The following is a 14,907-nucleotide window of genomic DNA, read 5'->3' as shown; positions in this document are numbered from 1 at the left end:
GCTTAGGGTGACTTAGCCCAAATGACTGGCCAACCCCTAGAGCAACTACAAAATTCTTTAGATCTCTTAGATAAAGTGGTCATGAACAGTGACTTCTGGTAGTGATTATCTATTGGAAGAACAGGGAGGAGCATGTACAATGATTATAAAACCTGCTGTGCTTTTATTAAAAATTAGGCTCATAGAAATAGATATCAAAGAGTTTAAGATCAAGCCAAGTGGCTCCATTATATTGGTAAGGGAAAACCCTCAGTCCCCATGATCGGGGAAGCAGTAAACACTATTCTTTCCTCTCTGACATAATACTTACTCTTGCTCCTTTTTAGCCCACATATAGCCTATGTAACTGTCAAATTTGCCTCTTTTATAATCCAACAGTTTCATGTAGGACACACAGGGATTCCAGCTATTACCAATGACTCGTGACACCTCTAGATCTTCCAATGGAATTTATAGATCAGTCAGCAAAGGATTTTCATTCCTTGGCTAGGCAAGGATGACATCATGCTATAGTGTGAAGAAGGTACAGAAAATAGACCTTCCTCCTTTGACCTCTCATAAAGATTAAGTGACAAAAATCTCTGGGAGGGGGGAGTGTTATAGTTGAAGAAACAGGTCAGGGATCATAAAAGAATCAAAGGAAATATGTTACCATATCCTACCCCTGCCAGGGTTGTCTTTAAAACTCTTGCATGGACAGAAACCTGAAATGATTATTGTAGCAAAGCCTCCACCTAGAATCAGTTCTGGCTAAAAATATCCTGCATGGCTGCTGATTGCATCCCCGTGATGACCTATAGCCAATTATAATACCACTATCTTAAAATGATCATAAATGACACTTTTACTCCTATCATGGACCTGATGCTATGATAATTCCAAGACTTACTAAAATGGTCAGACAGTGGAAAAACACCAAATTCCTGGAGATCTCACCCTTTACTCAAAACTTCCACCCAAAACAACACTCTCTATTCTACCAGATCACATAAAGGGAGGATCCCGAAGCAAAACAATAGCACAGGGTTGGATTCTCAAGGTTCCAAGGTACCCAGTATCCACAGCATTGCCACAGCTCTCATGGGTTGGAGTCAGATGCTTGCAGTTCTCAGACTGGCATTGTATCCAGTAGCTCTCCAGTTCTGGGATTAGAGAGTAGCCCAGCACCCATGATTTCATTTGACATTGCTCTATTCAGGGCTCTCTTCAGCATCCTCATCCCTGGAACAGTTTTCAGCTTAGTGCTGAAGCTCTTTGAAACATTGTTTTTAATCTACAGCTCATACACTCTAAATGGCTGGAGAAACAGCAGCACGTGGACACTTCTGAGACTCAATGTTTGAACCCTCCAGTGTGGCAGCCTGAGTTACACTTGGGCCTATCTGAACCATTGCTATCGCAGCCAAGAAATGCTACACTGAAATGCAGGGAGTATAGATTTGCATTAGCTAGAAGTAATAAGTCCTAAGGTCCTAAGAGTGTCCCTGGGACCCTCCCTTGAAACATCTCATCCTCAAGCTTCTGGCAATCTGTGCCTTTGATGCGCGTGGCATCCTCAAAGATCTATGAAACACCTTCAAGGTCACACTTCCACTACCTCAATGAATAGAATCTGGGTTTCTTCTATTCATACAAATCTCCTTGGCCATACACTTGGCCTTTTTTTTTTTTTTTTTTTTTTTTGACAGGCAGAGTGGATAGTGAGAGAGAGAGACAGAGAGAAAGGTCTTCCTTTTGCCATTGGTTCACCCTCCAATGGCCGCCGCGGTCGGCGCACTGCGGCCTGCGCACCATGCTGATCCAAACCAGGAGCCAGGTGCTTCTCCTGGTCTCCCATGCGGGTGCAGGGCCCAAGCACTTGGGCCATCCTCCACTGCACTCCCGGGCCACAGCAGAGAGCTGGCCTGGAAGAGGGGCAACCGGGACAGAATCCAGCGCCCCGACTGGGACTAGAACCCGGTGTGCTGGCGCCGCTATGTGGAGGATTAGCTTATTGAGCCGCGGCGCCGGCTGGCTTTCTTTCTTAAGCACTCTTTTTATTCTTTACATGGCCAGGCTGAATCTTCCTAAGCATTACATTTTGCTTCCTTTTTTGTTTTATTATGAATTCCATTCCTAAATGATTTCTCTTTTCTCACATTTTATTATAAGCAGTTAAGAGATGCCAGAGTACCCTGAACACTTTATGCCTTAAAGATTTGTTCCACCAAATATCCTACTTAGCATTCTTAAATTCTAACTTCCACAAAGTCCTAGGACACAGAAAATTCAGCTAAGTTCTTTGCCAGTATCATCGTAACGTCAACCTAAATAAGAAAACAACAATCAGAGAGAGAGAGAGAGAGAGAGAGAGAGAGAGAGAAAGAAAGACTCAATAGAGAATGATGTTTATTTGGAAATACCAGAGCATTGCAATGGGACAAGCAGAGCATTATAATGAGAATATGCATGTAAGCAGACTATTGGCATACTCAAAGAAGTTGAGGCAAAGGAACGTTTTTAAAGGCAAAAATGAGAAAGATTACATTAGGGATGTTGAAACAATAATCATTGGCCTCAATGATTAATATTGAAGGTGATGTCAGTCTGAATTTGAACAACCATTGGGCAGCTGTGCTTGTAGAAGTCCTTTACTTGCATGAGGTTTCAGTGGTCCTGTGTAACACTGTAGTTCTGACATCCTTTTGTGATAGTTATTGTCAGGCAATTATGCATAATAACCCTTTCAATATAACTTGCTGGCTTTCCTTAATATTTTTGTTAGGGTTCACACATGAAATTCCATTTTGATTCCAACAGCTTTCATATTCCTTTTACAACAGTTCATTTTCTACATATGATCTGTTCACAAAATCTTAATCTATAAGAATGAGGCTTTTTCCACAGCTCTCTTCTTCTGACCCCTCACCAAAACTGCCCTGAATTCTCCATTCTTGACATTGTATGAAAGATATTAAAAAATTTGTTGAAAGGAAAAAGCTATGAAAGGATTTAAATTTTTTTTTGCAGCAAACTAAACTCAATCTTTTATGTCTGAACAAGATCTAGTTTGAGGCATTAAAAAAGGAAAGACATTAGTTTTGAAATGAGCCCCTATCAGAGCAACATAAATTCTGCTAAAATTGAAGCAAAAACCGACATCCAATTTATGGTGAAGCTTGGGTAAAAGAATGATAAAATCTTATGCTTTATGAAAAAATTATGGGAGTAATGCCCCAAGAAAATTAGCCATTTACAAATGGATAGTTCAAGGAGGCCAAGATGATGTTGAAGATGAAGCTCATAGCAGTAAACCAAACACATCAATTTGGGAGGAAAAAAGCTAATCTTCTTTATGCCCTAAATGAAGAGGACCAACAATGAACAGTAGAAACAATAGCCAACATCATAAACATTTCATTTGGCTCAATATTTACAATCCTGGCTGAAAAATTAAAGGTGAGAAATTTTTCTGCATGATGGGCACCAAACTGCTGTGCCCAGAATAGCTGCACCTAAGGGCAGAACACTCAATGGCAATTTGAAACAAGGGAGATCAAGATCCTGAGGCATTTATTCCAAGAATTCAACAGGAGATAAAGCATGGCTTTACCAATATGGTCCCGAAAACAAAACACAAGCAAAATAGTGACTACCAAGAGATGGCAGCAGTTTCTTTGGATGCTCAAGGCATTTTGTATGTTGACTTTCTAGATGGCCAAGTAATGAAAATATCTACTTATCTGATATTTTCTCTTTTATTACAGAGATTAAGAAACCATATAAAAATCTGTGGACACTGCATAATGACAAATTCTTTTCTGAAGGATTCAAGGATTCACTGGCTCAAGGATAAGACCAAGTCTGTTCAACTGATGATTAATTGCTCAAAATTCTAGACTAGGACTAACCTATCATTAAACATTGTACCCCTAGCCTAAAAGATAGTAATTATAACAATATAAATATGCATACCTTAAGCAGACTACTAAGATCTTAAGCCTTCCATATCTTTAATGAACACCTATTTTTCTTTACTTAATAATACAAAAAGGACTTCCTCAACATGGGTAAATTCCAAGCACTCTCATTTATTGAGAGATGGACTAATGGTTGGTGTTGTTGCTTTAAAAATTCTCCTTGGTGCCAGTGCTATGGTGCAGTGGGTTAAGTTACTGTCTGTGGAGCTGGCACCACATAGGGGCACCAGTTTGAGTCCTGGCTGCTCTGCTTCCAATCCAGCTCCCTGCTAATGTGTCTAGGGAAGCACCTGAGGATGGCCAAGTGCTTGAGCACCTGTAACATGTGGAAGACTGGGATGTAGTTCCTGGCTCCTGGCTTCATCCTGGCCCAGGCCTGGCCATTGTGGCCATTTGGGGAGTGAAGCAGCACATGGAAGATTGTTCTCTCTCTCTCTCTCTCTCTCAATATGACTTTCAAATAAGTAGATAAATAGTAGTCAAATAAGTAGATATTTATTTGACAGGTAGAGGTACAGACAGTGAGAGAAAGAGACAGAGAGAAAGGACTTCCCTCCATTGGTTCATTCCCTAAATGACCATTATGGCCAGCACTGCGCCGATCTGAAGCCAGGAGCCAGGTACTTCCTCCTGGTCTCCCATGCGGGTGCAGGGCCCAAGCACTTGGGCCATCCTCTACTGCCTTCCCGGGCCACAGCAGAGAGCTGGACTGGAAGAGAAGCAACCGGGACTAGAACCTGGTGCCCATATGGGATGCTAGCACCACAGGTGGAGGATTAACCAAGTGAGCACGAGCCCCATGTTTTTCTTTTTTTTTTTCTTCTTTTTTTCAAAGTGCCCTGGACTTGATAGAGCTTATGTCAAAAATGAAGTTTGTATTTTTATCTTTATTTTATTTTCCCATAAACTTAGTGAAGTCCTCTCTTCCAAACTCTTTGCACTAGGAAGTTCCCAATGTAATGCCTACATTTGTTATGAATTTGATATAACAATACTCCCATTTATTGGTATCAACTGTTTCGGTCTGTTTTGCACTGCTATAACAAAATACTAGACTGAATAATATATGAAAAAGAGAAAGTTTTCTCACAGTTCTGGAGGTTTGGAAGTCCAAGAACTGAACACCAGTAGTTTAGTGTATTTATGCTTGCAAAAATACGTATGTTAGCATTGCCTATTTTATAATGTACTGGCCTGTGGAGTATTCTGTTGTGTCTTTATGTTTTTCAAATACATCCCCTCTTAGAAATGTAAACAGATGTCTTTTCACTAGTTTTTAAAATTATTTTTTCCATTTGAGATTTTGATCTTTGGGATTTCAACATTTAGGACTGTGTCTTGTGGCGTTTGGTACAAATCTCACGGTTCCTTCTTCTGCGATGCTGCTTTCCCTCTTGCAGATTTCATGGGGAATTGGCCGTTATCGGTTGACAGAGGAAGAGAGGACTCAGACCTAGTTTACAGATGGTGCTACACAACAGGTAGGAACAACCCAAAGTGGACAGCTAGCACACTAAACTCCCTTTCTGGCATATACCTGAGACATAGCTGCAAAGGGAAATCTTGGTGGATAGAACTTCAGACACGTGCACACTTTATGTGGAAAAAGAATGACCAGGTATGCTACTATATACAAATTCATGGACTACTCAAAGGTCTGACGGGATAATCAGAAACTTGGAACAATTGGAAAATTGGTAATGAGAAAATATAAGAAAGAGATAGGTGGGTAAACCTTTATGAGAGGGAAAATAGTGTGAAGATATTTGTGTCCTATTTGAATGCATATGGAAGTGTGACACCAGCATAGGACTCTCTGAACTTGGAAGACCCCTTCTGTGACTTTCCAGCCATTCTTCCATTACCCAGTGAGGTCATGAACCAAGTGATCATGAGTGTAGTGATGAGGGGAGTATCCTTGGGCTCAGCAACATGGACTCCTAATCACCAAGACTGATGGCTATGGCCAGCAGCATAGATCAAAACCAACTCCCCAATATGGGACCATTCCTTGGAGTGCTCAGCTAGTTACTGGGTGGCAAGTTGATTACATTAGAAAACTTTTTCCTTGTAAGGAGTAGCATTTTGTCTTTTGTGCAATTAACATTCACTCTGGATATGGATTTGCCATCCCTGCATGCAATGTTTTTGCTAGAACTATCATCTGTGGACTTACAGAATGCCATATCTACAATCAATTTATTGCACAAGGAGTTGGTTCTGACCAAAGAAATACTCATAGCCAAAAAGTGGGACGATGGGCTCATTCCCATGGAACTCACTGGTCTTACCATATTCTCCATCATCCTGAGGCAGAAAGGTGAAATGATTTGATAGAAAGGTCAAATAGTCTTTTGAGGACTCACTGTTCCAAGCTAAGTGATAACATTTTGCACTATCCATTAATAAAGTCTTGTGCTGAGGTCACCTGTTGTAAGTATTCACATAGGACACAAATATCTTCACATTCTTTGCCTCTCATAAGTTCTACCCATCTCCACTTTCCCATATTTTCTTGTTATCAAATTTTTAATTAGGTTCCAATTTCCAGACTTGGCTTAATAGTCCATGAATTGGACCACTGAAGATTCACAGTGTCAGCTAGGAGATAACCCTTTTGCAAAGCTCAAAAAAGTTCTCCAGAAAGTTGTATAAACTCTGAATCAATACCCAGTATAGGATACCCTTTCTAATGTAGCTGCGATTCATGGGTATGTGATTTAAGGGGGAGAAATGGGTGTTGCACCACTCACTGTTACCCCTAATGATCTGTTAGCCAAATTTGTTCGCTGTTCCTACAACTTTAGGCTCTGCTGGCCTGGAGATCTTAGTTCCAGAGAGTAATGTTCCCATTAGGATACACAATGCTGATTCCACTAAACTGGCACTTGGCCACTCTTGGGTCCTCATGCATCTGAGTCAGCAGGCTAAAGTGGCTGCATTGTGGGGGTGGTTAACAGTGTTCATTGGGATGACTGATCCAGACTACCATGGGTAAACTGGATTTCTACTTCACAATGGAGGTAAGGAAAATGCATCTGGAATACAGGAGATCCCTTAGGATGTCTCTTAGTATTATCATGCTCTGTGATTAATGTCAACGGAAAATTACATAAACTGAATCCAGGAAGGACTGAGACCTTTCAGGAATGAGAGTTTGGATTGGCTAATGAAAATCAGTAGCTTTCTTGCTTCAAACAAAGGGAATGAAGAATAGGTAAATAAGGTAGATATAAATACCAGCTACAACCATTTGATGTATTACATAAATAAGGGATATAATTGCCATGAGTATTTCCTCCCTATTTTGTTAAGAATACATTTGTATGTATAATCATATATTGAGAAAATACTTGTTTTCCTTCCTCTCTTATTCCTTATTACATGACCTGTGCTGAGTTTGTTATAAGCTACTGGGGTAGGAGTAAAAATCACTCAAGGAATTTACCTTCTTTCCTGGGAAAAGGGTTAGTATGCTTTCCAATTGTACATAGAATAGCTGTACCATGCAAGATAGAATTATGACCTTGTCCTTGTCTTCATTTGGACACTAAGTATGGTTTCAAAAGATGATTATGGGTGCCAAAATGATGGGAGGTGGACTTGTGATAATTGATTTTGCATGTCAACTTTACTGTACTAATGGTACCTGATAGCTGGAACATTATCATATTTCATTAGGCACTGAGCTCATTCCTCTTCTGCTGAGAGGGAAATCTTGTTTTACCTAGATGTGATGATTGGGCTACCTCATGAGTGTCTAGCAGGTTGTTTCCAGAAGAAAATGATATTTGATTTGGTGGACTGAGTTGGGAATATCTGCTTTCAATGTGGGCATGCACCATTCAATCATCTGGGAGTTTAGATGCAATAAAAAGGTGGAAAGGGGGTAGATTTTCACGGTTTCTATTCTGGAGCAAGAATAGACTATTGTATGACAGACCTCCAGGTTCTCTGGCTTTATACTCTAGAACATGCACCAGTGACCTCCTGAATCTTGGGCCTACAGCATCAGAGTAATACAGTCAGCTTTCCTGGTTCTGAGGCCTTTGGACCTTCCCTGAGCCATGCTTCTGAGTTGCAGGTTCTTTACCTTACAGAAGGCTTATTGTGTGCTTTCTCAGTCTCCATAGCTTGAGCAAGTCAATTCTCCTGGTAAGGCCTTCCTTTATATCTCTCTATACTTACTTACATATCCTATTGGTTGTTGTCTCTATGAAGAATGCTGACTAAAGCATTGTTTTCAGTTTAAGAAAAAATGCATTGGATAATTTTGATTTCAAATTGGCTCTATTTTTTTAATATTTATTTAATTTATTTGAAAGCCAGAGTGGGGGCCGGAGCTGTGATGCAGCAGGTTAAAACCCAGGCCTGCAGCACCAGAATTCCATATGATTGAGTTCCGGCTGCTCCAGTTCTGATCCAGCTCCCAGCTAATGTGCCTGGGGAAGTGGCAGAGGATGGCCTAGGTCCTTGGCCCCTGCACCCACCTAGCAGACCCAGGAAGAAACTGCTGGCTTCCAATCAGCTCAGCTCTGGCTGTTGTGGCCATTTGGGGAGGGAACCAGTGGACCAGTGGATGGAAGATCTCTCTGTAACTCTCTCTGCAACTATTTCAAACAAATAAATCTTAAAAAAAAAAAAAAATGGCCAGAGTGATAGAAATGGAGAGAAACAGAGAGGTTATCTTCCATCCTCCTTCACTCCCTCAGTGGCCATAATGGCCAGCGTTGGTTCAGGCTGAAGCCAGGAGCCTAGAGCTGCATCTGGTTCTCCCACATGGGTGGCATGGTCCAAGTACTTAGGCCATCCTCTGCTGTCTTAATAGTGACAGTAACATGCAGCTGGATCAGAACAGCAGCTGGGGCTTGGACTGGCACTCTTACATGGAATGCTGGAGTTGTAGCTGGCAGCTTAACTCTCTGCGTCAAAAAAAACAGCCCCTGCTATAGTTTTTGATATTCAGAATTTTTTGTTCGAAAAATGGGGCCAAGGATCCGTCAAGATTTGAAATGTCCTCAGCATCTGTGGTAGACATGATTCTCTTCATTTCTATATGAACACTCACTTGTAATGTGACTTTGCTGTTCCTCCCATCAAGGTAGTCTATTTCTCCACCTGATAAATCTGGGTTTGACCATGTAACTACTCTGGAAAATGGAACACTAGTAAATGTGACAAGCAGTGGCAAGGAAAGGGCTTGTATATTTGGGTTTTCTCTTGAGTGTTCTTGCTGCTGCCATATAAATAAGCCTGGGCTAGCCTGATGGGTGATGAGAGACATGTGGCCTAATCGTTCCCATCACCCTAGCCAACAGCCTGCCAACTGCCAGACATGTGAATAAAACAATCTTGGATCATGCAACCTCCAGCCAAATGATCACCTGACCTTGGATGTGCGAGCCAACCAGGCAGCAGCCAAGTCAGGCCAAACCAGAAATCATGAGCTAAATATACTGTTGCTTAAGCAACAAAATTTTGAGGTGACATGTTATACAATAAAAGGTAATTGAAACAGCATTAAAAGTTGTTCAGTTTTACTATCAACAAGCATCTATTGAATGCCGTTTGTATGTAAGACCCTCTGCTAGGCACAGGGACTCAAAGCCAAAGTAAAATATGGTTTCTAAACAATGAGGCTCACAACTTACAGTAGACATCAGCAAATAAATAATGGAAGTGCAATGTGATTAATGCTGAATAAAAGGTATGATTTAAAAATTAGGCTAAACGTGGGATCACAATAAGGAATGACTCATTGGCTTGGAATGGTTTTTGGAGAGGGAAAAAAGTGAAATCAGAATTGGATCTACACCACCTGAACCAAGCAAAAATATTTGGAGGGGAGAATACTCTAGGTAAAGAAAGTAGCATTTGTAAAGGCTCAGTGGCATTAAAAGATAAAAAGTATTGGAGAATGGTGAGACATACAATGCAGAAGCAAGCAAGCATGAAGGTGGATGGTGAAGGTAAGCAGGTCAAAAAACATTTTTGGCAAGAAGTCTTATTATGGAAATACTATAAAATTAAATAATCACTAAAAATGCAAAAATTTTAAAAATTGCTAAAGTAAAACAATAAACTTGAGATAAACTATCATAATTATTTACTTTCCTCCATTCTCTGATTTTGATCCTTGTTGCCATGTATATGTAAAGCTAGTGTAGTGCAAGTCTCTTGTTTAATCCATATTTATCCTGATAGCCAAATTCACACACTCAGCCTCCTTCTGCTAAGGTCATTATTGTTCTACTTGGAGAACACACACAATTTAATTGTTAGATAGCCTTTCAGGGCAATTTAACTTTATGTTAAACATTGGTCTGAATAAACGATTTTGTAAAGTTGGCTACCAGGAACACAGTAGAAAAAGGAATTGGTTTAAAGTAATTTGAAAATACTTCCCACAGTCATGAAAATAATAATCGCATGCCTTGAGTAGCAGACTTATTTTGCTGATGTGTACTTTACTGTATGGAAGAACACCTCTTTAAAGTGTTTGGAGAATTATGTAAAGAACCACTTAAAGCCAAGTCTCTGCCTACAGCCTTCCTCTTCTCTGGAACGTGTCATTTGTCCTTGTATCTAGTATAGTTACTACATAGATAGAAAAAAAAAAAACTATCTGTAAAATTTTAGGCATGAAATAACCTTCCAGTCAGTCAACATAAAAACTGGCACCAGTGCTCAATAAGTGCTTGTTGAATCAAAGAACACACTGACACATTTGGCTTCTACTTCACCAAATATGAGAAACCAAATGGTAACCGAAGTCACTACCTGCTACAAATTTTTTCTTTATAATACAAAGGAAATACAACATGTATGTATCAGTTCAATTTATTTAGTCTTATTTAATACATAAATGCATTTACTTTTTAAAAGAAACAAAGTATAAAACTACTTTGTAAAAAAAAAAAACCCTGAAAATTATACATTTTTTCAAAGCATGATTTTAAAAACAGACCTTTGCAAAGTGTGACTGTGATGTTGTGTAACAAATCGTAACAAAATGAAAAGGTGAAAAATGAACATCAACACAGAAGCCAGCTAGAGCAGTAGTAAGTTTAAGGAAACTGATGAATTACAGCTTTATTTCTGTTGCTACAAACAGTAATTCTGTGATGGAATTCATGAATTTTATTAGGACTTACATTACAGAACAAATTTGTCATATTATTGAATGCTATAATACTACATATTACTGAACCCTGGTTTAGTAATTCACAAACTTTGAGAACACTATACCTTTTGGCTTTGATAACTACAAATGCATTTATTAACATTCTAAAGTGTACAGTTCAGTGAGTGGCATGTAGTATTCACAGTATTGTGCAACCATTACCACTATCTTGTTGTAGAATGTCTTCATTTTATACTCATTAATCAGTCATATCCCCTTCCTCCAGCTACCACTTAATCTGACATCTGTCTCCAAGGATTTGACCATTGTGGATTTCATATAGATGAAATCATAAAATAGGTGGCCTTTTGTGTCTAGCTTCATCCATTTACTATGACTTGTTTTTTCAAGGAATACTAAATCCTTTTACATTTAAGATAAAGACAGCAATTAATGCAAATCACGAGAACAGACACATTAGAAATGCAATGGCATCTCAAGTGAATGCACAGTGCAACTGTCTTTCAGAATATCGTTCAAGCTTTCACTACTGACTGGTGCCTAACCACTGATAAAATGAGTAATGCAAATTTAACATTTTAAGTGCAGAATAACATTTTTAGAATTGATGTCCACCAAATTAAAGAAATTCTGTTTACATGAGAATCAGATGGAGACACAAGGAGAGCCCTTATCCTGATTAACTCCCTGAACAAAGGGCAGCAAGCGGCAGAGTAGGGCTGGGATGGAGGAGCAGGGGTAGGGAAGAGGAGGCATGGGACCAGAGCCAGAACTCAAACCCAGGCACTCCCATATGGACTGCTATGCCAGACATCCACCCCCAAAAGCAATCAATTTCCTATCAGGGCTATTATCACAACAATATTGGAATGTTGCAGGGAATCAATACTAGTTAATCTATTTCAAATCTTATTAAAAATACTTAAAAGTCATCAATTGATATAAAATACATCCAGTTGTCATAATTGTTTATTGGGTAATTTTACTCTTAAACAAATGTATTACTCATTATTTTCATTTCTATGATTTGATTGCTTGTAATTAAATGATATGGCTAAACCCGAATGCTAACACTACAATTTCTCAATACTACAAACTTATTTTTTCACTGCTGAACTGAAAGGGACTTTAAAAAAAAGCTGTAATGTTACTTAAATCTGAAAACAACTAATCAAAACTATTAATTTTAAGCTAATTAGAAAACAAGTTTTTAACCATGTAATTAATCTAGGTTTTATGATCACATTAAAATGAAAGCAATAGAATAAAAAAAGCAATAATGTCAACTTGAAAAAGACTCCAGTGAAAAAAATAAGTTCTCAGGATAGCAGAGGGTCGGACTCCCTTCTTTCATTTTTAATCTTTTAGGCAAACCAAATTATTGCTACTGTTTTTACTTAAATCATTACACTTCATAACCGTCATTGAATAATAATGTTACAATTAATGTCACCCATGATAAGGGGTATAGAAAGCTATCTAACTGTAGTCATTTCCTCTTGCCAAAAAAAATGAATATATATTTATCAACCCATGTACCTGTTTAAGGATCCTGAGAAAAAATAAAGTATAATTAGAAAAAAAAGTCTAAAATAACCCTGGATTTGCCTTTATTGGGAAAGGACAATTATACCTGATGAATTGGTCTTAACATTTTAAAAGAAATTTACTTCTTTTACTTGCAAATACATAAACAATTATACCACTAGAACTAGCTACATACTGAAAATTCAATTACTGTTGTAACATTTGCATGCAAATGGCTTAATAAGGTGACTGGGGGGATGAATAAAATTTTACCTGTGTTAGTGAAAAAGAAATACTGCATTTCCCTTATTTATACATTTTGCTTCCAAAATGCTTTTCTTGTTAGTAAAGATAACTTCTGTCCATTGTCACAAAGATTGAAAAATTATAAAAGCAGATTCATGTCAAAGAATTTTTACTATATTTCTATACAGCATGTTCCTGAATTTTCCTTATTTCTTTGTAGTTTCTTTATTAAACTAATGAAAAGACACTCTCTAAATTGGAATATCAAAAAACTTGACTATAAAACATCAGTTCTGAAATGTCCTAACTTGTACCTCCATAAATGTACCTCAAGATGTTCTGGCCAATTACAAAGATTATAATGTCATACAAACAATGAATTTATAGAATATTTCAATCACAGATGCAACAAAATACTTAAAAAATTTCAGCAAAAGGTCTCAGTTTTGCAAAAGATTTTTAAAATAACATACTGTATGTAGATAGTTTCCACTTTCTTTTTAGTATCGCCTCAAATTCTCCCAAAATATTTAGTAGAAATCAAATATTTCAGGAAACAATATTTTCCAAAGTACTTCCCTTACATCTGTATGTTCCTTCACACCCTGCATTTGTAAAGTAGAAAACTGACCTGTGCAGGACACATTTCTCTCTAAAATATACCAGTAAACTCACTAGTACCTAATCTTTGAGAATGTTTTATGACCCATAAAATAAATTTGGAAAGCTCTTTTTATTACATAAAAGGTGACTTCACAAAGAAATCATCCTTCCTATTTCTGTATTTAGAAAGGATTTCACTAGAGTTGACTTTTACTCACTTGAAAGATTAGATTTAGAAAAATCCTAAAAAAAACTAAAAAAAAAAAAGCAAAAACAAACCCATCAATATATCACTTTAAACACAAGTCACTGACTTTCTTCAAAGGCATAGCTAGTACTCTCTGGCTTCCTAGACCTCAGCAATACATTAAGATGAGTTAGAGTAATTTTCAGGTCACCAGCCACACACAGGCTTTTTCTCTACTGTTGAAGAGCAGTGTTTTTTTCTATTTGTTGAACTTATTACTTAGTACAGGGTTAATTTTATGAGTATAAAGTAAACAGAAAGTAGAGCATTATAAAAATTAAGAGAGGGAATAGGGTAGGAGGAGGGGTAAGGGTGGGATCATGTTGGGGGGGTAATAGAGAGGGTAGGGTGGTAGGGTGGGAAGTATCACTATTGTTTCTAAATTTGTATACCTTAAATAAAATAAAAAAAAAAAAAAAGGTTTTTGTCCAGAAAATAAGAGCCAATTACTCTTTCTACCACCCTCTAAACTACCAGCTCTGCAGGTTAAAATCACAACATATTCAAATAAGGTATTATGCTTGAAATACACATTTTTAATGTTTGAATGATTTCCATGGGAAATTAAAAATTAATAAACCCATATTTTCAGGCTGGGATACAAAACATGATAAAATCTGTTCTGCTTCCAAACACAAACCAGTCACATCTCCACAGTGAAAATCTATTATTGATATATTATAAACTACCACATATATCTTCAATGGCTCTGGAAGTTTTGTTGAAATCCTGTATTTCAATACAATTAAGATCCCAATTTTAAGGGACTCATAAAAGCATCATCACTGATGATACTGATATATACATATACATATATATATATATATATCACAGTGTGAAATAACAGAAAAGATTCTATAATACTGATAAACCAGAAATTCATTCTTTAACAATATCTCTTGATTGGTCTGAAAGGATTCTTACAAATTTTTTGTAGAATTTAATCCAGTACTTCTCTACTCCTACTCTTATCCTAAAAACTACTATTTTCACATGACTGCTACCACTAAACAAAAGTGAAATAACTAAGCTAAAGGTTTGTGCTAATGAACTAGAATTGTTTACTGCAATTTACCTTGAAATGAATAAATCCTAGTGAATTTTAACACAGCACTAAACAAGTTTTTTTTAAACGTTCAACAACCATAGTACCTGATGTATCTTATCATATGGCTATAAAA

This window comes from Oryctolagus cuniculus, chromosome 5 (assembly GCF_051225735.1).
Source record: "Oryctolagus cuniculus isolate XC-2025 breed Fujian yellow rabbit chromosome 5, ASM5122573v1, whole genome shotgun sequence".
NCBI lineage: Eukaryota > Metazoa > Chordata > Mammalia > Lagomorpha > Leporidae > Oryctolagus > Oryctolagus cuniculus.
Note: the sequence above shows the minus strand (reverse complement) of the source record.